Source organism: Opisthocomus hoazin, chromosome 15, assembly GCF_030867145.1.
Source record: "Opisthocomus hoazin isolate bOpiHoa1 chromosome 15, bOpiHoa1.hap1, whole genome shotgun sequence".
NCBI classification, from domain to species: Eukaryota; Metazoa; Chordata; class Aves; order Opisthocomiformes; family Opisthocomidae; genus Opisthocomus; species Opisthocomus hoazin.
In genome coordinates, this window is record NC_134428.1 from 26404210 (window position 1) to 26430217 (window position 26008).

The 26008-nt window shown below is 46.9% G+C and overlaps 1 long non-coding RNA gene across 7 annotated transcripts in view; it reads right to left on the bottom strand.

Annotated features, from left to right (window-relative positions):
• LOC142363244 (uncharacterized) overlaps nucleotides 1-26008 on the bottom strand; it is a 172595-nt gene that overhangs the window by 121449 nt on the left and 25138 nt on the right. For all 7 annotated transcript variants that reach the window (XR_012765613.1, XR_012765618.1, XR_012765614.1 and 4 more), the window contains exons 2-3: nucleotides 23036-23165; nucleotides 17723-17870 (exon numbers count right to left, since the gene is read on the bottom strand). This is a non-coding gene — a long non-coding RNA (uncharacterized LOC142363244). The remainder of the gene's footprint in view (nucleotides 1-17722; nucleotides 17871-23035; nucleotides 23166-26008) is intronic.

Here is a 26008-nt window from a genome sequence, read left to right on the forward strand (position 1 = left end):
TTTCCCCAAGTGCCTCAAGGCAAAGCTAGAGCTGAGAAGAGGCATTTGCTTTTCAGTCCAGCCCCATCTCCACTGGGCCCTGAAGAGCTTGTTAGCTGGCTATGAATACAGAGCTGTCTGCCATGCTTCAGAGACCTCTCACTTCTGCTTACAAAAGCTTTTCCACAGTTTGTTCTTTTAAAAGAAGCCAATTTATTTTTATTTGAAATCTATAAGTAACAATTGAATAGTAAAACTGTCAGATTTCATCTCTTTCATCAAAACGGCTTAGTCATGTCTGGAACAGTCAACACTGAGTAAAACCCAGGTCTTTTGCATGCTCACACCCCCAAAGTGCTCCTGCTATGCATATCAGGCAAGCAGTGCAGAGCACTGAGCTCTGCAGCACACCCTGCAAGTGCTGGTTGTGCAAAGGGAGCTGAGTTCTAGTTCTCACTCAGGAGCCCTCTTCAAGCGCCCTTCATGGGCAAAGACCCACAGTTACTTTGTGATTTTAATCTCTATCTTCCCAAAACTCAGGAGCTAAGACAGTCCCAAGTTTCAGGAAGCCTTTTTCCAACTGTGTGCCACATAGCACTCACAGGAGAACGAAGCAGAGCACCTCACCTGTGTGCCGGAGAATCGTTCTACAGTGCTCTGAACTGTGTGTGGGACAGGTAAAGCCACAGCTTGGTTGTGCATGTGCTCACGGGACTGCTCCAGGAAGTTTTGGAGCTCAGCAAACACCTCAAGCAAGGCTAAGCAGGGGGACAGAAGCAATGCCATTGGGTCTGGGCTAGATGGCAAAATCTCTCACTGGTACTCTTTCCTTCTGGGAGGCCTCAGACCACGGCACTGGATGCTGAGCAGCCCTAGGAAGGTAAAGTTGCCATCAACAAGTCAACAACACATTTGAAATGAGAACCACGCTCCAAGCAAGAAGCCACCTGATGAGCTGCTCCCTTCCAGCAGCTCTCAGCAAACATCCCATGGACAGGAACAGCAAACAAAGGCCACTGTGCACTCAGGTCCTCCAGGACCATCAGTGCAGCATTACGGCCTCAAGAGCGTGCAGCTGTGTCCTCCCATCTTACCACAAGCCTGCTGTTCCATCTCTGTCCTGTTCAAGAGACAGTACAACCCAGGCATCAAGTGCTTCCCCCAGCAGGCAGCCATCCAAACGGTTTCTACAAAACTACTTTGTATATCTACCCTAATTTCAGTTCAGTCACGGCAGAGCAGCCCACAGGATTTGAATGCAATTTTCTCATTGAGTTATACTAAATCCTTCGGGGAAGGAGACAAAATTATGTAGAACCCATAAAAACTAAAGCAACATTTCCATTCTGCATTTTAACTTTTTATTATTATTTAGAGTTAACCTTTTCTACTTCTAAATCATAAACTCATTTTACATTCCACTATCAGATAAGGACCATAAGCTACAGGAAACATGAGATGACTGTTTGTTTCATACACACATGAGCTAAAAGATAATGGGGCACCCCACGGTCATTGCTCCTCAGAACAAGACCCAGGGCAATAAATTCACTCAGAAACACTAAACTGTAGTCTGCTTGTTAAAAGACGATGAAATGATGCAGATGAGACACGGATTATACTGCAAGTCACCCTGCTCAGCTCAGAGTGCTTCACTGGCAGCGGACAGCCAAAGCAGTTTCACCCCAGCAGAGATTCTCCTTCTGCTCCCAGCGTCATCTCCATCAGATTTAAACAGAACAGCTGGAAATCTCAGACATAAGAACTCGGACAGTAAATACTACAGCACATAAAAATCAGAAGACCACATTTAAAACAGATCTGCTCTCTGTTAAGCTGCACAGGGCACTGCTGCCTATAAGCAGCACCAGAGGCTGGAAGGAACTGCTCTCCTCCAAAGCATCATGTATGAGTTGTCATTCCAGGGATGGAAATGGGGCTTGATGAACGGAGAGTTAAATTAATTACGGCCCCTTCCATGTTAACTGCCCGCAGGGCCAAGTTCCTGAGGGCTGGCAAGCAGCTGCCAGGGTCACCGCTCTCATGCCCAGCCTGTCTGCTGGAGAGCAGCACAGTATTTCCCGCACTCAGCCCAGCCAGACCCAGTGCCACTGCTCCAGCCCACTGCACCTACCCAGCTCTGGAGCTGTGCTTCCCAGACTTCTCCTGCCACAAAAGTTAAGGTAAGATCATTCCAGCCTTCTGGAGGGAGGAACTGAAGTGCTAACTACAGCCTCAGATGGAACAACAACAGGGACCAGTCAGTCAATGTACGCTGATGGTAGTTTGACTTTCCCAGGGACCACAGCTTCGCCTGTCCTGCCAGTAGTGCACCTGCACAGGCAGTGCAGACATGGCAGTGCAGGAACCTTTTCAGTTAAGTTCTGACGGTATCAGTATCTAAACTGCTTTGAAGCACAACGAGGTTTTCCTGGTAGTGCACAGGGTGTGCGCTCTTGCACAGAAAGGAGCAACCAGTTTAATCACCCTGTCAGTTCAAAGCAGCAGCTCATGCCACAGACCAGCAATTTGCCACTGAAACCAATTCCTGCCAAAGGTGTTGGTATGCTGCTGGAGTCTATTACACTCTCCACACACAGCTGATGGGCTGCCACACCAATCTCTCACAGCTGTCTGCTGATAGCTGACGGGGTACATCCTTACAGACAAGTTTCCTTCATCTAGTATGTTTGTTTTCTGTTCCTGCTGCCTTCCTAAGTGCCAAGCCTTCTTTAAAAAGAAAGCACACAAAGCAGAGTTTAATTTATAAAACATTACTTTCTGAAATTTCAGCAAAGCTGAAATTTACTTGAAAATTAACATCAGCTGCATTTGCTCTACATGTAATTAATTCCCTTCATGCCAAGTGCTACCTTGGGAAAGAGAACAAGTCATAAATCTATTCACCTGTCATTAAAAAAAGGCAGACAAATTAAATAAATCAAGAGATTTAAAAATAAATTCACACTTTCATAGAAACAGACTTTCAAGCTTCTTTTCATCTCCCCTCTACAGCACCTTGCTGTAACAGAACAGTGATACAAATCAAAAGGGAGAGAACACAGTGCAGGTCCTGGGCCTGACTAGCTTGAAAACCAAAGGAGTCTGTTTGCAGGGACAGAGCCCTGTGAAATACACACAAAGGCCTCTTGGATTTGCAGTCAGGTCCAAAGAAACCAAACCCTTGATGTTTCGGAAAAAATACAGGCTTTCAAAGTAGACAGGACTCCTTTGATGGGATGGGGGAAGGAAAGTACAGTGCCTCAGAGCTCTATGAAATGGGATATACAGCTGAGTTGTTTAACAGGGAATCACATTAGCTTTGCTGCTGCATTTATAATGTAATTTCATTACTATTTTGGTCCCGAATGGCACTTTCAAGCCCTTCATTTATTAATAGCATCCTTCCTAGAATGGGAGAGTACTGCAGTTACCAGACACTCCCAGCATCAGTAAGTAGGCTGGCTGCATCTGCTCTTCCCAAGGTTCTGTGTGCATCTGCAGGAGGCCAGGAGCAGGGCACGTGCCCGGCCCCACTGCTGTGGACCTCTGTACACTGGGAAGTCATGGGCAGAATGAGTCCCAGGGCACACACCAGCAGCTGACCCAGGGAGGTTAGCTACGTTCCTTTAACACAGAAATAGGGGGTGGCCCACCACATGTATGCTATAAAATACTAATTTACCTCTATCGACAAATAGGGCAAAGGTGACTGCAGCCACAGGCAAGCACACAGGCATGGCATTGACACGTCTTTGCACAAATACCACACCTTGCACTTGCTGTATGTGTGTGTGGTGCACTCCCTGATGAGCTGTATTAACTGGTGTTAGACTGTAATGCCTAGGGCAGCCCAAGTGCCATGCCAGACACATCTCCCAAGGCACAATGGTCCAGTGCCACAGGTCATACATACTTCATGTCCTGGCTAGATGGAAATGCAGGTGGCTGTCTGGTGTGGCCATTAAAGCCCCCCCAAGCCACGGAACCATGGGCTATTGCCACTGAGGTCCTGACCAAGCCACCTGGTAGAGCCTGAGTTGTCCGGGGCCTGGATGCTGGCAGAGCTCATCACGGTCCTGTGCCCAGGAGGACACTGCTCAGGGACTTGTCCCAGCCAGAACTGGCCCTTTGGCAATTAAAATGCATTTCAGGAATGAAGAGCTTGGAGATAACCCCTCTGTGTCCCTAAAAAGGAAGAAGAGTTTTCCTGACTCCACTATGCCCAGGATATTCTGAACCAAGGCACTAAGGCTACATAGGATTGCTGCTCCTTCCACCTACCAGCATGTGCCTGACTCTTCTACACAGAACTAGGAAAAACAAGTCCTAATACCAGGTAATAACGATCCATCACTTTTAGTACCTTCAAAATCTGTAGAAATTTATTTCCTAGAGTATTTGAAAATTACTCTTTGCTATTGGCTAGCTCAATAGTGTCTTTGATGCTAAACAGCTTTCCAGGGGCATTGCAGGTAGTTCAGATCAGTAATTATCCTTTGGGGTAGCAGTCACATAATTAAGCATTCCTCTGCAGCCCTGACAGTCTCAGACTGGAGGAGTCCCCGGTTCAGCGCTCACAGACTGAGGCAACGAGCTATGCAGAGGCAGAGTCTGCAACTTTCCCCAGCAAAGAACTGGCTTTTAAGTAGACAGAAATCGGGTGGTATTTTGCCTGTATATTTCCCAGTGCCTGATCCCTCATTTCCTCCCTTGCCATCTGTCAAGCTACGCTCTCCGCTTACAGGTCAAATGTGGTTTATGTTTGAGAAATTCTTTTTTTCTTTTTCATAAGAGTAGCAACAAGAGTTGTTGCCAGAGTTGTCTGCAGTGCCTGCTTGCTGAAGTCAAGAGGCTTCCTGTAAAGTGAACTTAAATACACCTACCTCATTCAACAAAAAGAGTGAAGCCACCTTTCAGCAAAGAGCAAGAAGCAGCAATTCCTGGCAGCTCCATCCAGAGCAGTGATAGCTTCATGTTCTTTAATGCAGTTTCTGTGCCCAAAAGAGCATCCCACTCTTACTGGCTGAGAGAGTCAGATACTTCCACAGCACAAAGCAGCCACATAGATGTTATTAAACGCTGCCCTATGACTTTGTGCTGAGTCCCCTAGTTGGGTAGATCTGTGGCAAGATGGTCTCAACTCGTCATCAACTACAGGAGCCAGTGGCTTCCTGAAAAGGCTGCATTTCATTCCTCACTACGTGAAGAGCTCCTTTTATCTCTTAGTTCAGCACAGGGTACACATATCCATACTGAACAGCACTTTGCTCAAATGCTACATCAGCCAAACCTCCCCACAGCCTGCCTGCTTTCCTGAAGTCAGTCAAAAAATGCTCCTAGCACGTGCTGGCAAGAGGCAGGTTCATAGCAGGCCTGCAGCATCAAATACTCAGACCTCATGATGCAAGCCTGGTAGAGCAGATGGCCAGCATTCAGACTGGCCCACAAAGGGATCCTACAAACATCTCTTGCTGGGACTCTGTGGGACATCAGCATTCTTTGGGCTCATGAAAACTGGCTCGCTGCTGGCTGTGACAGGAAGGAAAAAACTGTCTTACGACCCCAGTGCCCTGAAAGTGTTTCTCCTTGCTGTGGTTCTTGAGGGAAGGAGACAAGGACACCAGGCAACTGCGGGCATGAGCTATTACTACACCTCCTGGGGTGTGATGCAGGAGAAGCAGAGCTCAGACCATACTCCTGCATGGCCTGTAATGGAGTGCTGAATCCTGGAGACTCCCCGGGAGCTGACTGAGCAGACTGAAGAGGGGTTGGGAAAAATGTGCTCAGGATCTAGCATGGAGGCAAGATGGATGTGGATCTGGAAGCCTGGCACAGAGCACTTTGGTCATCTGCTGGGGATGAGGCAACAGGAACTCCCATCTCAGCACAGCTTCTGTCAGAGCTGCTCTCGGTCTGCCTCAGTAGCTGCCACTCCTCTGCTTGGGAGGAGGGAGAGGAGCTTCTCTATGGTAGAATTTCATTTGTTGTCTTTTGCAATCTCAACAGCAGCATGGAAGCAGATAATGTGCAATTTGTTTTAACTCAGCTTTATCTTGTCAGTCCTAGCTATAATATTGCAGCAAGCATCATTCTGAAGAATAAAGACGTGATGGTGATGGGTGAGATTCTGCAAACCCTATTGATTACATCACAAGTCATCACTCCAAATTTCTGAAGGAGAGAAAAACCCTTGTTCTATCTAAACATGTTCACGTAACAAAACGTGCAATTGCGAGTGAGTCAGAGATGGCTCTAACAGGACACAGATGCTAGAAAGCAAAGCATTTAAGCTGCTTACCTTTCAACCTAAATAACATCCACTAAATGGAGCATCGTGGGACTTGTACTGTGAAGACAGAAATACAAAGGGCTCAGTGTGCAGGAACCTCAGAAGCACAGACAGTATGTCATGAAGGAAGCACTGTGTTCCTAATCATCACAGAGAAACTGAAGCACTTTCTACAGCTCCTTTTGGGGCCAAGAACTGCTGCAAAAATGGGACGATGAAGCATAGAATTTCCAGGTGCATCTGCACCGAGTCGAAGAGGGCGCTGACAACATTTACAGACCCGAGGACACCAGTGCAGTAGAGCAGCTCATTTACACCCCGCTCATTACTCCAGGCTTGTCGTTCTGCCACGACTGTTCTCACTGTGGAGGAAGCAAAGAGAACAGGGCTGTCTGGCAGTCCCTGGTCTGTCAGCTGTGGGGAAGGACCCCGGGCTCCTGCTCCTCTCCAGAATAAAAGTCAAATTCTGGGAGAAGACAGTGCATGCAGTCAACACTCGTTTAGCAGCTGAGGGCTCTTGCCAAGTCTGCCAGGGCGAGCCGCATGGCCAGTGGGCTGCCCTCCCAAAGCCAGAACCAGTGGTCGCAAACCCTATTTCTCTCCTTATCTACAGGAAGCAACCCCGATTCATTTGCTCAGCTTGTATTGATCCTCTTTTCTTCATTTTTACAAGAAATGAATTGTGAGGAGCTTTTTTTCTGTTTAAACTTGAGGAGATGTTACTCAAGGACTTGCTGTGATGTTTCTTTATATAGACAGCTTTATTGGGTAACAGCCACTGATGGTATATGTGTGCACAGACAGTCAGACCTTTCATTCTATGTGTGTTCCAATAAAAATGATTAGTTTTAAGGTGTAATTCTAGCATCGTCATGACTGTACCACGGGAGCAAGCAGCCCAAAAGGCAGATGTGAACTGAAGACAGATTAGTAGACGTGCACTGATTCTCCCCGTCCTCCACCCCCCAGCAGGGAGAAGCCAGGCTGCTATCTGCCTGCTAAAGACAGCACGGAAGGCAAAAACACAGCTGTGTTGAAGTTCAATCAGCAAATAATATTCCAGCATCTCAGCTCTCCCCAGGAATGGCCATATTGTATCTCCCTGCTGTCCTGAACCAAGCTGGAGGGATTGGTTTGAGCCTGATGAGCCAAGCATGGCTCTTCTGTCTACTGAGCTACGTTCTGCCCATGACAGTGTCCCTGGCACAAGCCGCAGAAGTGCTGAGGCTGTTCTTCAGCAAGGAAACAACCAGAGCTCACCGCCCAGGGCCCCAGGAAGCCCATCGCTTCCCCCGGCCCTCCTGAAACAGTGCTCAAGTGGCCTGTGCACTGCTGCAATAAGACCAGCTATTTATGCAGACAGCTAGCTCTGCTCATGGTGTGGCTTGACTGGATGGTCAGTGAGGGATCTCATATTTATTCGCACGTGTTAAAAAACTATCCACTGTGCTCAGCTTGTTGGAGGGGTTTGAATCCTGCTGTGCCTAAAGCAAAAGACAGTCCCCCTTAAAAGCAAGACTGAAGGCATAATTGATGCTACCAGCATCCCTGTTACTCTAATTCCAAAAGAGAAACTATGCTTTTGTTAATTTATTAGCCAGTGCCATTAACTACCATTAGTTAATTATCACACATTACTTGTAACTGGGATTTCAGTTGATTTATAGTTTTGACTGCTTATTTTCTTGTCAGTGATTTCAAAACCCCAGCCAGCCAGAAGCGAAAAATTTTAAGTGGTATACCAGGGATGGCTGGCTCACTTTGGCACTGGTAAGTGAAGGTAATGAGGAAGAGTCACTGATTATTTCAAAAACAAAGAACAGATGTTCCACATATTAAGGAGTTATTATGCTAAGTGTCATTCTAGTGATTTGTGGGAGTGGCACACTCATTTGACTAAGTTTACTTGTTCCAACAAGGTCATTTATGCTTTAATGTAATTAGTTATGCCAGTATTGATACAGAACAAAAAAAAATACAACCTGGCAATGAAGCATCATTACCTCATCACAAGACTATCTCCTGAAGTTCAAGCTTCCTCAAAAATCCCACTAGAGTCCAGTTCATACATAACACAAGATTTTGTTCCTTCCTTTTCAGTGCTGCAGGACAAAAGGGGACGTGTGTGCTGAACTCAAGATCCCAATAAGAAACCAGAATGTTTCAGAAAAAAAGTGGGCATGCCGTCCTCCTGGGAAGCAGCATAATGGCTAGAGAGCCCAAGAGATCCTTACCCAAAACAGTAGCTAGGAGAAACAGTGCCATGTACTTAGTAACCGAAGTTATACTGACTCCAATTACCCCCTACTGTAACCTGGTTAACTTTTCCTTGGGCTGCACCAGGCAGGACTTTGGTTTAGTAACTGAAAAACAAAATCTCGCCAGATCCAGAACTGGTTTTCTGGGCTTGACCTGATACAGCTGTCATGACAAGGGGCCTAGTGTTCCTGGGAGCTGCTGAAAGGACACAGAGCTTTTTTTATTATCACTAAGGCTGAACCAGAAGCCTGGTGCTGGTGTCAGTGTTTGCAAGCCACACCAGCTGCCTATGCTCCAGAAACACGTTTTTGCTGATGTCACCAGGTGACCATAGGAGATGCTGATGCAAACTCTCAACATTTGCAGGCTGTGCCAGTGGCCTCTGGGCTGTTGCCCCGAGAAGACTTTCTCTCATAAAAATGGGTGAGATGAAATCCCAGGGCCTTCTGCCCACAGTGGTCTCACAGAAGGGATCATAAGAAACGTGAAATGATAACAAAGTAGCTTTAATAATATTTTCCAGTTGTTAGTAGTTTTTATTACTACAGTTTGTATTCTTGCATACATACTGATCTAATGCTGTAACTATTGTACTAACCCGTTTCTACCTAGGAATGTAGTGGATGTATGTAGATACAAGTTATCACTTTAAGTCATTAGACAAACTAATTAAAACCAAAGCAAGTCTTGGTCCTCAGTGGATAATTGGGATAGCTGTACGATAAGAGACTCCTCAATAATTCTACTCCAGACAGCTCGGCCTTGGGAGGGCAGATGCACCAAGCTACAGAGATAAAGAGGCACCAAGAGGGCAACAAGACTGGAGCAAAACAACCTGGAAGAACACGGTATACGTGATCTTGGAACTGAGTTTGCGCAGAAACAAAGGTCAACCAGCAGACACCGTGATGAAGAGTACAGGCCTTCACCTGAAGACCCCTGACGACCCCCTGGAGGCGCCAACAGACATGCATGAAAGACATTAACATATGCTAATTAGTTCTCTGAAAATCCATTAATATGCCAGGCATTTCTCGGGAATATAATGAATATGTATATTGTGACTGTATTTAACCTGAAATGAAAAAGGTGTTTGGTGCGCACGTTTGGAGGAGCATGCCCAGCGCCGTAATGAAGGATACCTGCTTAACAGTATACATTGTCCAGTTAGGTCATGACTGGATCTTCGAGTCAGGTCAGAGCCAGTCCTGCACGCCAGGGTGGCAAGGGGCAGGCAGCGCCTCACCGGGGCAAGGCAGCGGGAAGCCGCCGGGGAGGAGCACGGCTGCCCAGGAGCGCGCCCCACACCCGGGCCCTCCCGCCATCGCCCGCCCACGCCCTCGGCAGTGCCCGCACCGCCCCGCAGACCAGCCCAACGCAGACCCCGGCCCCAGGCCCCGGCCCCTGGCCCACCGCGAGCGCGTGGCCACCCGACGCCCCAGCCCACGTCACGTGCGCCGGTGGGCAGAAGACTGGCTGCACGTCCCTCCGCTTGCGCAAGCAGTGCCACATAATGGAAAGAAGAAACGAGACTTCTGAGTGCATGCAAACGGCTTGTGAAAGCTGCAGCAAACCCATTTTAAAAGCGTGCAACGTATTCAAATAGTCTAGCAATAAGTTTTCAAACAAACAGCTGTTTCAAGAAACCCAGCTCTGAAACCGCCCTCCCTTCTGGCTCTGTCAAATCTCCATCAAATGCCTGCCACCTGTTTCCACTTCGCAGGCGACCAATCTTTGTTCATCAAAGTAACAAAGCTGTTTTCAATTTGAAAGCAACAAATCAAAGTTTAATTATTTTGTCCTTCAGAGCTTTACGCTATCTTTTACGAAAGCTTTTTCAGATATGAAGAACTATCATTGGCTGGCTTAAAAAGGCAATAATTGACTGACAGCTGAAAAAACACTTCTAAGGACAATAGTATTTGTCAGTCTGGTATTTTTCACTCTGAAAACAAAATGCATTTTATCAACACCCTGAAATTATTTTGTCAACAAAATTCATTTTGTAACATTACCTTCATCCGTCAAGCTGACAGAGCATTCTCTGAAGTGTTTTAAAACACATTTCGCTAACACAATTAATGTCTGCAAAATTAAGTTTTGCCTTTTAATCACATGTGTGGGAAGGTGTTGCCATATACGCACAGGAAGGTGTGAACAGCAGCACTTTTAGCTCACACACAACCAGAAAGAGGCCGTGCGTGGAAAATACGTACCGGTAAAAGATTACACCAGCCCGACACAAGTTGAAAAGAGGAAGTGCAACACATGACCTTCTACATGTAGACAAGAATCTTGCTTGAGTAAGCATGCTTTTACAAGCTACTTGATCTCACTGAAAACATTTCAAAAGAGCTTTATGTAGAATATTGCACAGCAATTAGACAAATGTGTGTGTGCATGCACAAAACAAAGCATTATCACCCTAAAACAAGTACAATCTATGAGATGGTTCCATCATCCCATGGCACGGGCAACATGGAAGAAGTACTAGCACACCACACAACAGCAATACGTGCGGGTAATGGAGAACGGCCTTTTATACACACTATACATTTAATGCCGGTAGCAAACAAGCACTATGGTTCTATGTCATAAGGCGATTTTCAATGGGAATTTTTCCAAATGCCTCTCCATGACTCAAACATCAAATTTTCAAATATTTTCTACATTTCCCCTCAGGATCTCTTTACTGCCTTTCTACTTGAATTTATATTTCTAGTGGATATGTCAGTGGACAATTTTCCTTGTGCCCATTTTGTTTTTTGGGAAAATGATCAACAAAGAGGTCACATGACTTTCCCAAGGCCATGCATTCAATCAGCACCAGGTAATGGAATAAAACCTAAGCTTCCTGCCTCACAGTGCATCCCCCTAGGCAGCAATACCAAGGAAAGTTACTCACACATTGCCAGAATTACACATGCATGTGTCTAGATGAATAATGAATAATGAACAAGCTCAGATGTTCTCAAACAGGATTACATCTGCGTTTGTAGGGACAGAAAGCATTCCCTTCTTCACAGGTCACACGTTGCATTTTGGAACACTGAAAAGGTTAAAGGAAAAGGCATCTCTGGAGCTTTAGAAAGAAATTTACGGGCAACTGAAATACATTTCCCAAGAGCTGAATGACTGTGGGACATTCTCTGAAATCAGCTAGTAACTGGAGAAAAGGCTTGAGCTGTCATGTGGTTCTCCCCAGACTTCTAGCCCTTACACACACGACAGTTGCTCAAAAAAGGCAGACATGAAAATTTATTGTGTGTGCAAAGAAATACTAACTGTTTTTCCTGGAAACAAAACATTCCATCAAAAGTCTCTCTTTATTTCTACATCTTTTACCGGTTCCTATCATAAGCCTCAGTCTCAAAAGGCGAACTTGGCGTGTAAGTTTCTGCCTCACACCTTGGTTTCATTTTTTAGTCTTCTGCAACGCACTTTCTGATTTCCTGGATGCGGATTCAGACTGAAGCAAGCAAAAGCTGCTCAGCTTCAGCAGGAGAAGCCAGAACACGTGCACGGGTTTCAGAGCAAACACAAATTCTTTCCAGGTGTGGCAGTGTCTGCGCAGTTACTTCTTTACGACTTGCCATCGCTGTTGTATTGGGTTTACGTGGCAAGGTTTCGGTAGCAGGAGGGCTGTGAGGGTAGCCTCAGTGAGAGGAGACCAGGACCTGCTCCCATGTCGCACAGACCCACTTCAAGCCGGCTCCAAGATGGACCTGCTACTGCCCAAAGCTGAGCTCACCAGCAACACCAGTGGTGCCTCTGTGATAACATATTTAAGAAAGGGGAAAAAACACTGCACAAAAGCTGGGGAGACAGGAGTGAGAATATGTGAGAGTAACTGCTCTGCAGACTCCAAGACTGGAGGAGAAGGAGGGGCAGGAGTTGCTCCAGGTGCCAGAGCAGAGGTTCCCTGCAGCCGTGGAGCAGAGCACGGTGAGGCAGGCTGTCCCTGCAGCCTGTGGAGGCCCACAGGGGAGCAGGGGGATGTGCCTGAAGGAAGCTGTGCCCCATGGAGAGCCCACACTGGAGCAGGCTCCTGGCAGGAACCACGGCCATGGGGGACCCACGCTGGAGCAGTCTATTCCTGAAGGACTATCTCCCATGGGAGGGACCCCACACTGGAGCAGGGGAAGAGAATGAGGGGGAAGGAGCAGCAAAATGAAGTGTCATGAACTGACTGCAACCCCCACTCCCCATCTCCCTGCACCACTTGGAGGGAGGAGGGAGAGGAGTTGGGAGTGAAGGAGGAAGTTGAGACTGGGAAGAAGGGAGGGCAGCGGTAATGTGGATTTAGTGTTGTTTTTATTTCTCACTATCCTATTCTATTTTTATTCACAATAAATTAAATTAATCTTCCCCAAGTCAAGTCTGTTTTGCCTGTGATGGTAACTGGCGAGTGATCTTCCTGTCCTTACCTTCACATAGGAGCTTTTTCATCTTATTTTCTCCCTGTGTCTTGCTGAGATGAGGGAGTGAGAGAGCGGGTTGGTGGGTGCCTGGCAGACAGCCAGGGCTAACAGAATCACAGAATCACAGAATAGTAGGGGTTGGAAGGGACCTCTGTGGGTCATCTAGTCCAACCCCCCCGCCGAAGCAGGGTCACCTACAGCAGGCTGCACAGGACCTTGTCCAGTCGGGTCTTGAATATCTCCAGAGAAGGAGACTCCACAACCTCCCTGGGCAGCCTGTTCCAGTGCTCCGTCACCCTCAGAGAGAAGAAGTTCCTCCTCATGTTCAGACGGAACTTCCTGTGCCTCAGTTTGTGCCCATTACCCCTTGTCCTGTCACTGGGCACCACTGAAAAGAGCTTGGCCCCATCCTCCTGACACCCACCCTTCAGATATTTGTAGGCATTTATAAGGTCCCCTCGCAGCCTTCTCTTCTCCAGGCTGAACAAGCCCAGTTCCCTCAACCTCTCCTCGTAGTGGAGATGCTCCAGTCCCCTCACCATCCTTGTAGCCCTCCGCTGGACTCTCTCCAGTAGCTCTTCATCCTTCTTGAACTGGGGAGCCCAGAACTGGACACAGTACTCCAGATGAGGCCTCACCAGGGTAGTGTAGAGGGGAAGGAGAACCTCCCTTGTCCTGCTGGCCACACTCTTCTTGATGCACCCCAGGATCCCATTGGCCTTCTTGGCAGCCAGGGCACACTGCTGGCTCATAGTTAACCTGTCGTCCACCAGGACACCCAGGTCCCTCTCCGCAGAGCTTTGGGGGCTTCCCCAGTGACAACTCCAGCCATGTTGCACGCACACATCAATAACACAAGAAGCCACCAGAGTGCTTTCTCCTGTGACCTATTTGTTCATTTTGCAAGTCGTTCTTGCCTTTTTGTATGTTACCACTACAAGCCCTCTTAGGCCTGTGAGATGTGAACAGTCTGTGAACAAAGCCCAATGGATTGACCAAACCTCAGAGGTCAGAAGTACGCACTGCACTGGGTGTCAGCAGATGTGCTCAGAAATGCTGACCTGCCCAGGTGCTGGGTAGCCATACTGACAGATGCCATCAAAAAGAAAAGGGATTTGAAAACCATTGAGAGCCTGAAGCCCCACCACTGCTCTCTATGGGCGCACACACACTGGGATCTTATAGCACCTCTGCACTCCAAAGTCATTGGTCACAGAAGACACTGGGAGACCAGTGCAGAGACACTCCTTTTGGAGCAGGAAAAGAAGGCACCAAGCTCTCAGAAATCAAGTGCCAATCTGCACTTTTCCTTTACTGTGAAGATTCATCTGAGCCAGCCCCGCTTCCATTACTGCCATGCAGATGTCACACAAATCATCATGGGCACAGGTATGCAAAGGGCTGAGGTCTGTTACTAGGGCTGTGAAATATTCTTCACACTAACCCAGAGGCAGCCCAGGTCTGCTAGCCCAGTAGCACAAAACACTTGCCCTAGCCAAAAAAGCCATTCTAAAGCCTGCTTACCACAAGCATTTGCAGTGTGCTGTATAATTAGCCTGTGATGTGGAGCCCAATGAAAGCTCCTACATGCCAGGCATGGCAAGGTGGAGAATGTTCAGAGACTGGAGCAGAGTCATTTGAATGCATAAAAGCAGCAGGGAACGGTGAGATGACACGGTGGAATGATGTTTACAGTCCCTGTCTTTGAGGTGAAGCCCCACGCCTTTATAAGGGATGCATCTTTTCCTGGCAGGCAGCCTAACTATTGCACAGATCCTCAGCACAACAGCTCCCAGTATTACCCCTTGTAACTGCAGAGAGTTCTGTTTTATCCCTGAACTCTGTGATTTCTCTTGAAACCAACTGTCCGTTCTATTAGCATCACGTGCCTCGAGGCAGGACTTCTAGGAGAAAACAGTTTATGTTTTTTAAAATGTGGAAGTTCCAAAATTCACTTCAAACAGCCCAGAGAAAAAAAGGCAGATGACATATTTGCTGCAAATTCCAAAGAGAGAAAACCACATCTCATCTTTTATGATAACAGATAAACTTGAAAGAGACATTAACAGCTCCTCTAATCATGATTACAGAAGATGTCATTCTCTTTTCCGAAAATGAAAGAACACATTGCTACTTGGCCCTCAAACCCTACTTAGATGAATGACAATTGCTCTATACTGGATTTCAAACCAGACTGAACAAAGCCTGCGTTTCCTTTTGTTGTTGCTATAGTAAAAGCCTAATGACAAGGGCCGCTCCTCTTGTACAGGAACTTGCTCTGTATGAAAGGTTATAAACCAGCCCGGATTCAGCTCACCCAAAGAGAAAGTTACAAAAGATGAGATAGACAGCCCTACCCTGCTCCTCTCACACTGTCCTGAGCAGAATATACTGCGGCCTAAGAGGTCTTTCCCAGCTTTTATTTTGGTGGCTTTACAAGGGGAATAGTTTACCCTGAGTCACGAAGAAGCTACTCCATTTCTGTAAGTAAAATGGCAGAACATCATACCAACTTCTGTTTACCCACTCCTGCCTGTGTTTTCAGGGAGTACAAGTCACCCTAGACTCTGCACCACTGCCTCTGCAGTGTCACAAGCTCCCTAAGGTATGACGCAAAGACAAAGGCAGTGAACCAGGGGTGGCACGCGGAGTTGCTGCACCCAGCAGGGATTTCTGGGTGTGAGCCAGAGGCCAAGAGGAAGCAGCACCCACCTCCCTGGCGCTGACAGGCATATGCCTTCCTGCAGCATGACACTGCGGTGGGCTGATCTGGGCTGGCTGCCAGGCACCCACCCAGCCGCTCCATCACTCCCCTACTCAACAGGAACATACGACGAAAAGGCTCATGGGTTAAGGACAGGGAGATCACTCAGTGATTACTGTCATGGGCAAACCAGGTTTGACCTGGGGAAATTAATTTAATTTATTGTCAAACAAAATACAGTAAAATAATGAGAAATAAGAACAAACCTAAAAATGCCTTCCCACCACCCCTCTCTTCTTCCTGGGCTTAACTTCACTTCCTATTTCTTTATCTCCTCCATACCTGAGAGGTGCAGGGGGACAGGGAATAGGGGTTGCAGTCAGTTCATCACACTTTGTCTTTGCTGCTCCTTCCTCCTCATGTTATTCCCCTGCTGTCGTGGGTCCCCCTTGGGGTCACAAGCTCTGCCAGAAAACATGCTCCAGCATGGGCTCCTCTCTCCACAGGGCCACAGGTCCTGCCAGGAGCCTGCTCCAGCGTGGGCTCCCCACGGGGTCACAGCTTCCTTCGGGCATCCCCCTGCTCTGGCGTGGGGTCCTCCCCAGGCTGCGGGTGGAGATCTGCTTCCTCATGGGCCTCCATGGCTGCAGGGGAAAGCTTGCCTCACCACGGTCTGCTCCATGGCTGCAGAGGAATCTCTGCTCTGGCACCTGGAGTACCTCCTGCCCTCCTTCTGCACTGACCTTGGTGTCTGCAGAGTTGTTTCTCTTGCATACTCTCACTCCTGTCTCCCCAGCTGCTGTTGTGCAGCAGTTTTTATGCCTTATTAAATATGTTATCACAGAGGCACTATCACTGACACTGATGCGCTTAGCTTTGGCCAGCAGCAAGTCCGTCTTGGAGCCAGCTGGAACTGTCTCTGTCCAACACAGGGGCAGCTTCTGGCATCTTCTCACAGAAGCCACCCTCACAGCCACTACTCTACCAAAACCTTGCCACACAAACCCAGGGTACAGATACCAACGGTGCAACACAGCCCAAGCTGTCTGCTCCTTTGCTCCTTCTGGCCCCTGCCCCCTCCACAGTAGATCATGGAGGAGAATATGGGACCCACGAGGTAAGCAAAGGGGCTGAGAGGTAGATCACCCAGGATAAGTGCCTTTAACTGATGCACACACCTCTGGCACTAGCTCCCTTGTCATCTAACCCCAGCAAGTATTTATTAATGAAACTCTCCTGACTGTTGATTCATTTGATTGTTAAAGCTTGTGAAACTCGTACTGTTATTATTCATTGTTATTAATGTTCACAGCTCAGCCTCTCTCTTTCCAATATGCTCCACAGAGGAAATCGAAGGTTGAAGCCAATCGTTACAGTAAATGAATGATGGAGCCGCTTGAGGATAGCAGTAAGCCTGCTGCTCTGGGACTGTTGCAGGTTATTGGGAGTAAGTTAATCTTCACACACAAGGACTGCAAAATGAGAGGCTGTTTCAGGTGGGTTCTCTGGTCTGTACACCGCTTCCTCAGTCAACTCATCAGTGAGCATCACCCTAACAAAGCCGTCTATGCACAGGACCAGTGTTCCCAGGCCAAGTTTTGATCTACATGCAGAAACAGCTCTGAGTTCAGCAGGAACATGGACCCTGCTAGATGGGTTCAACACAAAGACTCAGATGCTACAGGCAACTTGGCACAGCTTTACAGAAAACACATCTCCACATGCCTGCATATACTGAAGAAAAGCAGAGCTGGCTATCCTCAGAAAGTTTTCTCTTTTCCACTCCTCTGCAACTGCACATTGCTCATATAAGGCCTAGGACAACACCAGCAAGGGACAGCAGGTGGTAGACTGGAGCTCAGGAGTGCAACACCTCAATGTGCTGTATAGAGAGGGCCCAGCATGCTGCTTGCTTCAGTACTCTCCGTCTCTTTTCCTTCTCCAAGCCCCCTCCACCTTTCCACAGCCTCTTTGCTATATCATGTTTACCATTTCTTGCACCACATATAAATTCCCCCTTCTTGCACCGCATATAAACTCCCTAGGCCAGAATGGTAGTGCTCTTACCTGTCCAGTAGTCGAGATCCTTCTAAATCCTCAGCAGCATCCTTATACCAGCTTTCCAGAACGATATATTTTTTCATGTTATATCTTCGGAATCTCCAGAGCCATCACATACCGTATTTGACCTATTATTCATCTCAAACAGAGAATTCTGCAAAGCAAGAGGAAATAAAAGAGAGCTTAATACAGCTTTATTAAAATGGAATTTGCCAAAGACTCATAGAAAAATGGATTTAATTAGGGCTGCTAATGGGGAACAGTTTGTTCTTGTGATTTAAAAGAGAAGTTAGATAGTGTCTATAATTTCAACATTTTAAATTATATATAGGGGGTTATTTCTCATCTCTACCTTAATTATAAAAATCCATCTTTATGAATCACAATTTTGAGACAAATAAAGCAAAGGCAGCAAAAACGATGTTTTATTTAATAATACTTGTAAGAACTCACAAAAGAAGCAAAAGACACTTCCATGTGGATAAAATAGACTTACCATAGCAAGTAATAGTTGCAGGCAGTCCTCTGTACACTACTTAAGGGCAGTAAAACAAGGTTAATTTTTCACTTGGGAAAAGGTGTATAAAGGAAGAAGGTGTGTTCCATTGTAAAAAATGAAACTAGGTATAGTTTTTATGCAATAATGGGAATGTCCTCTGTTCAATTTTGCAGCTAAGCAGTCTATTAGAGTTTCAGGCACTAATTGGCCTAACGTGCTCCAGTGAGTAATGCCATATTCTAGAAGTCTTTGCTACCCCTTCTTACATTGATTATTACCAGAATGTCTGAATTGTGTGGAAATTGCTTCTCCTGATAAAAGGGCCAATAGATCTTGTTAGAACCACTCTGCTGGAGCCTACTCTGTAGCCTGTGATTTTATTTAAAACTAACAAATGCTGCTTTTGTGGAATTCCTCCTGTTAGGTGGCTCTGACCAGATGACCTAAGTAAATAAGTCCCAGCATTGTAAAGCGCTGATTAAGTTAATAAAAAATAGCCCAGACAACTGACTAGCAAGTTAGGTCTAGCTGCTGTAACTGCTGCAGATTCTGCACCCACTGTAATGCATTTTAATACTGCACCTCAGATCAAAACAGAATCAATGAGTGAAGTTCAAATGTGCCACATTTCCTATTTCCCTGACAGCTTATTTCATGGATCACAGGGACCAAAGTACAGCTGCTTATTCAACAGAAGAAAGAATGAATCAATTTTCATTCTTTAATACACTGTGTGACCTATTCTCTGATGCTCTATCCTTTACAATGGCTCTAGTCTTTTCAAGGCCTTCAATTTTGTCAGGATACAGAAAATTTAAAATAATGACAGAATGCCCTGCCCTAGGTCTGCTACCAACTGACTAACTGCTCTGCTGGTAATAAGTCCTAATGAAAGATATTATGTCACTCAGCTTGAATTAAACAGACAAACTATAATCCTATATCATTAAAAATGAACCAATCTCCTGGAAGATTTCTGTGATTTTGCTCCAAGTTCCCCAGGAAAGGTGCTGGACACCACAAAGATTTTTATCTTCATCTGCTCCAGGTTTTATTCCCTACTTATAAACATAAAGGAATAATACAATAAAATGGCAGCCGCAGCAGCAGCTGGCCGAAAGAGCAGGCACTTTGCCGGGGAAATCATGTGCCTGCCTGCTCCCTTCCTACCTGCACAGACAGCCCAGACCGTGTTCTGTCGCTCAGGACCTGACACAGGGAGCTGTAGGCTAGCAGGGAAGACAGACACAGAAATGCGGTGCCTCCTCGCCACCTGTGGTCCCAAAGACCAAGCCATGCTGAGCAGCGAGACCAAAGTCCTGTTGTTCTGCTTACCCCATCAGACTCTCAGAAGGTAGCAGATAATGTCAACAGCTCTTTAGACACTGCTAATTTGGGCAGAATTAATACACTGAGATGCATTATTTTGCAATTTCAGTGGGAAGATTATTTTTTTCATTTATGCATATCCCCAGGTATTGTGGCTTTAATTACCCTCTGTGTGCCTTGTGCTTGTCTTGCCTTATTATTTATCTCCAGTTCACAGGTGATATTCACACTGCTTTTGTTTGTGATAACTAGGTTTCAGCCTGGGCTTTCTTACCGTAATAATTTTTCAAAGAAGGAAGGTCAGATGCTGCAAAGAACAGCGCACAAGGGTAGTGCTACAGCCACCCTGGGCAGCCACGGGCAGCATGCCCTGGAGATGCTGGCACCCCCAAGCCCAGGCAGCAGGGCTCACCGCAGCCATGCTGACAGCAGTGTGCATGAGCCTGGCACCATGACAGAGAGGGACAGCTGACGTGCCAGTAAACTGACAAACTAGACAGCTCTGTGTGAATTGGAAAGCTTAGAAAGGAAGCACTCGGACACCTCCACAGACAAACAGGATTTCTGCCTCTCCTTTCTCAAACCCGCCTCCTCCTGCCTCATGGTATTTTATGACTAGGACGAAGGTGAGACCCCATGAGGCTTGCCTGGCCTTAAGACATAAAGGTAATAAATCAGGCCTTACCAGAATATTATCTAGATGAAATGGACATATCACAGCTGGCTTTACTTGCTTTTCTCTCTACATATCCAGTAGTTCAATTCTAGGGTTTTCAAAGCACATGGATTTAACAAATATGAGTACCTCAGGGCACATGGGCAAAAAAATTGCTTTTTCCAGTTCGTAAGACGAATCTGGGAAGAGCATGGGTCACTAAATGGTTGCAATAAATGTTCTAGTCCAGGCCTGTGTTTAAGCAGGCTACGAGCTGTAGCAGAGGTTGCTGGTTTGATTTGTTTTCCCCTGAGAGATTTTTTATTTTTCTGCCTTTCGTGAAGGCAGTCCAGAGACACCCCACAGCTCAGAACACCCCACAGCTCAGAACACCCCATCAGCAGCAGCGGCTCCACTTGCTGCTTTGGTCTAGAAGCAAACAGGACACTCTGCCTGTGGGAGCTGGTGGCTGAACTGGGAGCTCTACAGTATCTGCCATCCCTCCTTCCCAGAGCTCTCTGGGGGCAGCTGTTCAGGGCATGAAAAACAACTCAGAAGAGCTGAGAATAGCAAGTGCCCTGGCTCAGACATACAGCCCTACTCCTTCCTCTCTCCCCACATTATCCAGCTTTAATACAAAGAAGATCTGCTCTAGTTGTTCAGTAATGGAGCACCTCTGAATGTTAATCAATTCTCCTTTCCATCATCAAGCTGCCCTTAAACCCAACAGTCCTCTGGCCTGAGGAGACACAAGGTGATAGACCTGAGAGCGCTGCCTGACCTGTTTTCCCTGAGCTCCACAAGAAGCCAGCTCTGCATGGGCACGCCACACCTCCCGCTTCGCCCTTTGCACACATGCAATTGAGACGCACTGCATCTCAGCAAGAGTATTACTGCAGAAGGTCCTTGTCCCAGCACTCCTCAGTGGTGGGGACACAGCAGGAATCTTATAGCTGGCATGACAGGGTCTCCCCTTCTCAGCATAAACATGTTCCCTCCACACCAGCCTGCAGACTTGTGGCTATCTTCACCTTTTCCATACAAGATCAACTTTTCCTTCTCAGTTTCACCAGACTTATCCCTCTTACCTGCTATCCCTCTCCTGAGCAGACCAGCTGCCCATGGACTGGGTACTACCAGTGTGCGGTTCATTGTGGCACTAGCCTGATGCTTTTCTCACTCGACCAGGATTGTATTGGAGCTAAACAAACTATCGGAACTTCTCATTGATCAAGTTTTGGCAGACAGTTCTGGAAGACAGTGACAAGGGACGGCGGCTGAGCAGCCAGCAGCTATTGTACAGTCAGCTGCTGAACAAGTGGATTTTGATGAGGTTCACCTGATTAGCTTTGGGTGCATGAATGAGAACTGTGTATGCGGCACTGGGCACATACTGCCATAGGGGCTGGCATCCCTGTCACCAGCAGCCATTCGTCCCCTAGCTATCAGAGAGGATGCAAAGACTGCCCACTATGCTCTGTCAAAGTATTGTTCAAAATGAAGTTCTAACAAGACCTTTTCCCTTCAAACAATGTACAAATTAACAGTCAGCAGGATTTGAAAAATGGCCCTAATCCCTGTCTGCATGGGGAGTTTGTTTCCAGAGCAATATGCCATATTATGAGAATATATTCTTCAAGTGAGCGAAAACTAATGAATAACTAACACCCTGACAGTCTTGCTGTTACTGAGTGTTTAGGAGTCGGGTAAAACTGACAGTACAAGATGAATACGGCACTAGGACCAGATGTTACTTTGCATGATTGGTCAGGGGAATCCAGACTTTTAATGGACATTACAGATGGGTTAATCCTAAAAGCTGAATTTGATTCGGAGCCATAGCTTCTCTCTGAGCAAATAGGGAAGGCTTCATCACTTGGATGACTGAGTCGCAGGTGGAAGTCCCATGCGTGAAGGAAGCACTGGGAGCATGCTCTTGGGAACAAAGGATGGAAGCTTGCCTGTTGCCTGTCGCCTCTGCCTCCCTGAGAGAAGGTAGAGAGAGCGTCCTGCAAAACTCAGGCAGACAACTTGCCTACAAATGCAGCCAGGAAGGCAAGGCTGTCCCTAGCAGGAGGGATCACCAGAGCACCCCGAATGTGCACTAGCCCCCGTTTTCACAACGCAGGAATCACAAGGTGCCAGTGAAATTATTCGGTATCAGGCAGAAAGAGGAGGGGCAATACAACCCCAGAATTAAATGTGTCTCTTTGCCCTGAATGCTGTGGAGCCCAGACGTATTCACGGGTTCCAAGAAGCTTCAGAGACTCTCCTGGAGCACAGCCCCACCTGCTAGTTCAGTGCGGTGGTCAGACACAACCTCTATTCCAGACGGACTGTAAGCAGGATCTCTGAGGACCCGGACAGATAATGTAATCCACACCCTGTCTGCTATAGGCTTTTCACAAGCATCCGCTAATGGCTGAGGCCAAAGAGAGGCCTGGAGCCAGCCAGCCCTCTATGCCACACTGGGCTTTCTCTCAGATTGCCTCCATGGTGGTGCTGGCAGTCTTTCAATGGCTTTTCACTGGCAGCACCTGCCTGCAGTGTTCCCCAGGCTCAGCAGAGGATCATCATCAAGGGGGGATCTCCAGCGTCTCACTTAGCTCGGCCCGTAAGACAAACTGTGGTGCTGCGGGATCTACCCTACGCCTGCAGCACCAGATGGGCTGTGTCACCAAGGAAGGCTTGGCTTGCAGCAGCAGCAAATATCACGCTTTCCTTGAGACTTGACATGGCTGCATCTTGTTTCTACTCTCTTTCGCTTAAGTTTAAATGCAATCAAGGACAGATCTTCTCTATCCTAAGAAGATATGGAGCAGGTTCCAGTCTGTACCTCTTTCCAGGAGCAGATTTCAGATGATGATAACCTCGCAGTGCGTCAGCCTGGCAAAATTGTGGCCACAGTGATGTCAGGACAGTCTCTGAGCCTCTTACCCCAGGCACAAACCACGAGGAGCCAGCTCCTGTAATTACAAAGTTGAGCCATATCAGAGAAAAACTAATCAGCTTGCTGGATGCCAACAAATTAAATATTAATCTAACTATTGTGAACACAAAAATGTTCATCTTCAGATATTTTCTGGCACAAGTGTCAAAATCAGAGTGGAACTAAGGCTTTATTCGTTTTCCATTATCAACTTAAATAAAAACACTCAGAAAAATGGGCAATGATATGCAGAAGCCACTCAGCACAAATAATTACAGTGTAAGTTTAGGCAGCTAATCACTCCTAAAATATGCTTCAGATTGAGATAACTCTGACTGGCTTGTTTCCCTGCTTTGTTAAATCAGACAGGCTCTCAGCTTTGCCTGATGGGGATGAGGCTCCCAGCATCAGCACCTTTAAATAACAACAGGGCAGTCTGGCAGGCATGGAAGCTCATCCTGCCAGCCTGCAGCAGGACGGATGGAAGGCCTCTACACCAGGAAAGCCAAGCAGCCAGAAGGAGGGACAGAGCAGAAGCAATGCTGGTAGGTGGGGCAGGCAGCGCCAGGCAGGAGCAGGGCAAGGCAGGAGAATGCCGGGCAGGGGGTACAGAGCAGGAGTGGAAGCAGAAGTCGAGAGCCACAGGCAAGGACGCCCCAACAAAATGCGAAGAGCTGTGGCTGCAGCAGCGGGATGGGAAGGCATGGTCCTGCAGCCAGCCTCTCACTGCAGTGCAACAGCTCTGGCCTTCACGGCGCTCAGACAGAAGAGCTCCCATGGCCGCCCATGCAGCAGCCCTCCCTCATGGCACTCGCAGCCCACCAGGAGCACCGCAGCCGGCCATGCACGGTTCTTCCCTGTGGCCTCCCTCTTGCTGTGCTCTAACGTCCATTTTCCCAGCTGAGCCCAAACAGGGGCCGGGGGAGACATATCGGAGAGAGGAATGGCAATGCAGTCAAGAGGAAATAACGGCACTGAAACCAAAGGGTTCTTCTTCAAGGGAATGCACTTCTTCAGACTGTGGGCAAGAGGTGATTTTCCACAACCCTTCCTCTGGCACATCAGGCCTGATCTTCCCAGTGGGTGCCAAGCCCACATGCTTTACATTCCAGTTTCAACAAGGGCCTGACTTTGCTGCCAGTGGTCACAGCAGCAAGCAGGAATGGTGAGCTCTCGCTCAGCATGGGACAGATGCAATAAATGCCGTCCCTTTGCCAGGGATGGTGAAAGGGGCATCTACCTGGGACAGAACACACTCCGCTGCAATTCGGATAATTTTGCACTCACCAATGTCTGACCACTGTATTTACTTCACTCAGAACAGAAAAAATGAACCCCCCGTTACAGTTCCAGTGGATCACCCTTATGTTCTCAATTGCTAATTTACATGGGCTTTTTGCTTGGAACTAGGGCAAGAATTATTTTTATAACAGCATTCATGGATATTATCTCTTCTTCTTAATTATTAATTTTGCTGTAGTAAATAAAAGGGTATTTATGAATTCCATCAATCTTGACAAACCTTTTGCATGTAAAGCACTGAGACATTTGTAATGAAGAAGCAGCATTCACTTTTGCTTTATTTAAGGGAATTAAATGATAAATACAGTTCTGTGGATGCTCTTGTGCAGTGTCTTAAATTTGAATGCCTGCCAGTAATTATGCCTGACTTACTAGCCGCTTCATTATAACGACCTAAAAGATAGGAGTGGACTGAAATAAATTGGGACTTTAAAGAGCTCATACGCCCTTCAGCAACACACAGAGATGTGATTTTCAGAGATGGCAGAAGCTCTATTAGTTAACATGGTGCTCAGTATTCTGTTTTGAAACTACAGTGTCCCTCCATGTCAGGAACCGTGCATTGGCTGAACTCTGCAGCCATGGCTCTGAATGCTGCTTCTCACAAGCGCTGCTCACAACTGTGGTAGAGCGCTGCTTTGGAGGCCAGTGCAGGAATTTTGTATTTACTTCCTTCAGCACATTCTGTGTTCACCCTTTCTTTAGTCATACCAATGGGCCTGTATACTGTGGAATGCTAGGCTGCTCTTTTCTTGTCCTTAAGACCCCCATCGGATAGAACGCACAGGGTAAATGCCAGCCACTGAATCATTCAGTGTAGTCCTCAAGATTGGTATCACCATTGAAAGCGCATCTCTCTAGAGACACACAAACTCAAGCAGCAGCTGTGCCTGGGTGTTACACATCCCAGGGCACCTCTGCCAGCTATTTATGCATCCTATTGCTGAACAGGCATTGCCAGAGTTTCTTCTGATCCAGTTTGATCCAGACAAACAGTAGTTTCCCTGAAACAGACAGGTTCTTTTCTGTTTTCTAAATAATCATCAATCTTTTTCCCCTCTTGATTTAAGAAAGCCATGATCTTTGGGTATGTGCTACTTAGGATCCTAGGGGCTCAGCACAAGCAACTGATAGAGAAGTCAGTAAATTATTCTAGCTGAGCAGCACAAACAACTAGAGCTATTGTCGATATAAAATGAAAATGAAAACCATGCTCTCATTCTGGAAGAAACTGCAGTATTAGAAAGCATAGGTTTCACAAGACAAGCTAAAACCTACACTCTTCAGATTCCAGTAGACCTATGCCATATTAATTATTTATCAAGATGTTTTCTTAAAATAGCATCTTTGTGCCTTTAATTTTCAATTCCCTTAATGCTATGAGGATCTCTGCTGGCAACACATCAATTATTAATAGAGTTAAAACAATATTTGTTCTTCCCAAATATATTTTTGAATGCTGTCCTCATACCAGTTAGGTTTTTCTGAAACTTTAATGAGGGTCTCTGATTTCCTCCAGACTCATAGGTGAGGCACAGACTTGGCTGGGCCTTTGATTTGGCTGTCGGAGCACGCATG